At 35.2% G+C, this 2,891-nt stretch overlaps 1 long non-coding RNA gene across 1 annotated transcript in view; it reads right to left on the reverse strand.

The window, feature by feature from the left end:
• Window positions 1-2,891, reverse strand: part of LOC128248104 (uncharacterized) — a 29,305-nt gene that overhangs the window by 14,200 nt on the left and 12,214 nt on the right. The window contains exon 2 of the long non-coding RNA XR_008264370.1: window positions 1,498-1,987. This is a non-coding gene — a long non-coding RNA (uncharacterized LOC128248104). The remainder of the gene's footprint in view (window positions 1-1,497; window positions 1,988-2,891) is intronic.

The raw sequence follows: 2,891 nt of genomic DNA on the forward strand, positions 1-2,891 counted from the left end.
ATATATATATATATATACATATGTATATATATATGCATGTATATTTTTCTTGTTTGCACCAACATACCTATGAATATATGAATATATTTATATGTATATATCGGTCTGTGTATGTGCGTGTGTATGTGTGTATGTGTGTGTAAGTGTCTCTAATTATGGCCTTCCACTACAGGAGTATTTCACTTCTATCAATAGTGTCTTTCGTTCTTATAGAGATAATATAGTTACCGTCATTAAGACAAGAGGACTTATGAAGGAAGGAAGGAAGGAAGGCTGTATATCATGAGTGATATAATATTTGAATTTTCAATAACTTTCCATGAAATACTCGTCGATAAACACATGCTGCTTGACTACTGCGTCTGATATTTACATTCGTTGATGACAAACTCATTGCTGTTGCTGTCGCTGCAGTCGAGACTGTCTGCACTAATTCTGCAACCTCTGCTGATGGTACTGAGGTTGGTGATAATGACATTTCCAAAGCTGTGATGAGAATTATTATCAGTTAACATGTACATATTACAATGTTTAACGTTCAGAATAGCAACGGGACGTACATCCGTTGAGTTAATCCGCAGCAATCCCTAGTTATGATTAATGAGACACATACAATTTGTATGTATACATGTATGTGTATGCGGTGCTGGTGGTGGTGGCTGCGTGTGTTTGTATGCATGTTTCTACAGATACGCCTATACACATACACATATTGATGTTAAAACAAGAAACTCAAAATTCTTAGAGATGTTTATCGTGGTTAAATGGAAGAAAGTTTCTAAATACTAAAATATATGCTAAAGGTTTCTCTCTCACTAAAACAAAGCGATTCAGTCATACTTAAATAAATGGATAAGTAAACTGAAATAAAATCTGTGTTAATATTTCATGATATCAACTAAATAAATTCATATATGTTTCTTATAAGTCCCCGTTATTCTGGTGTTTTGTTTCCTGCCGATCATTGTTGTGTGATAGCTGCATCCATTGTAGCCATCGCTAAGGCGGCGAGCTGGCAGAAACGCTAGTATACCGGACGCAATGATTATCGTTATTTCGCCTGTCTTTATGTTCTGAGTTCAAATTCTGCTGAGGTCGACTTTGAATTTCCTCTTTCGGGGTCGATAATTTAATTACCAGTTGCGTACTGTGGTCGATCTAATCGAATGGCTCTCCCCCCCCCCCAGAAGAAAATGTCGGGCCTTGTGCCTAGAATAGAAATGAAAGGTTAGCACGCTGGGCGTGATACTTAGTAATATTTTGTCTGTCTTACGTTCTGAGTTCAAATTCTGCAGAGGTCGATTTTGCCTATCATCATTTCGGGGCCGATAAATTAAGTATCATTGGTGTACTGGGATCGATTTAATCGACTTGCACTCTCCCCTCAAATTTCGGGCCTTGTGCATAGAGTAGAAAAGAACTGTAGAATTCGCTGTCACCAAAAATAAAATAAAATAAAATATGAAAATAAAAAGTAAAACTATTAAGTTGGCATACCTGACGTTCACCTGTTACTTTTACTAATAGTTGTGACATCTTTTGCAAGGGTCGCTGTAATACTGGCTTTAGCTCTCTCCTCTTTACCGCAACTCTTTTAATGTGTTTGGAATTTCTTACGAATGTCGTTTCTTTGTTCATATGTTGATGCTTCTAAATTGATATGGAAAATTGTTAAATTTGGTTGTTTTTCACATGGAGATATCTTTGTTCCTTCTTATTTGCATTGCTATATTTTAAATTGCTATCTATGAAGTGACACGTGCAGATTCAAGGAGCCTCCTCACTCTCCTGTATAATTCTCTCCCAATCCCTTTTATATAATTTCATAGATTAGGTTTTCATATACGCAAGTGATACTGTTCAGTCTCAAGAGGGATCCTTGTTTGAAATTTATCTCTGATACATCTGTTAAAACATATGCATAGTGGCGTCTTGCGTGTTTTTGATTTCATCTTTCAGGGATTTTACTCATCATCCTTAATCGTTACTGAAATAGAGTGAAACCCCAGAGAGTCAATATTCAGGAACTAATTTAAAGAATATAAATAAATAAATAGAAATTGAAGGTCCAACCAAAATAATACGGCCTACAAAATCAAACTCCAAAATATGCTGATACAGAAAAACGACATCCACCTTGAAGGAAATCCTCCAAAGATACACTAAAAAATAAGACAATTTACATAATAACAAGACGTACGATATATATCCAATTTTCCAGTTGTGTAAATGGATTTGAGTGTGGATAAATACAGGTATGACAACCTGTATCTTCCATTTCGCAAGATTAAACGATGAATTAAACTGTTTACAGAAGCGTAGATGTGTGTGATTGTTTAACAGCTAATTAATTTTAAAAGGATCGCAAAATAGTTAGCACTGTCGCCCTCAGTGTAAAATATAATTTATAGATTTATTGGAAAATACACCGTTGTGGAAACGCTTAAGCTTCTAAGTAATAATAGGTTACATTATATAAACATTTTGGACATATTAACACCACAGTGTGTATATATTAAAATATATATTTACAAAAGACACACACACACACAGACATACAGACACACGTTTTATTCTTTTATTTGTGTCTGTCATTTGACTATGGCTATACTGGAAAACCAACTTGAAGGGTCTCAGTCGAACAAATCGACCTAACGACTTATTTTTCAACGGTTTATTCTCCCGGACACTTGGGTGGAAACACAAAGACGTAAATACACAAAATCCGGTTGTCGAGCGGTAATAGTGGAGGTGGGGTGCAAACATAGAGACGAAGGCATACACAGACACACAGACACACGCACACACATTCATGCAGACATACACACACATATATATACATATATATAGATGTATGTGTATATATATACATATATGTATATATATATATA

This window comes from Octopus bimaculoides, chromosome 6, assembly GCF_001194135.2.
Source record: "Octopus bimaculoides isolate UCB-OBI-ISO-001 chromosome 6, ASM119413v2, whole genome shotgun sequence".
NCBI lineage: Eukaryota > Metazoa > Mollusca > Cephalopoda > Octopoda > Octopodidae > Octopus > Octopus bimaculoides.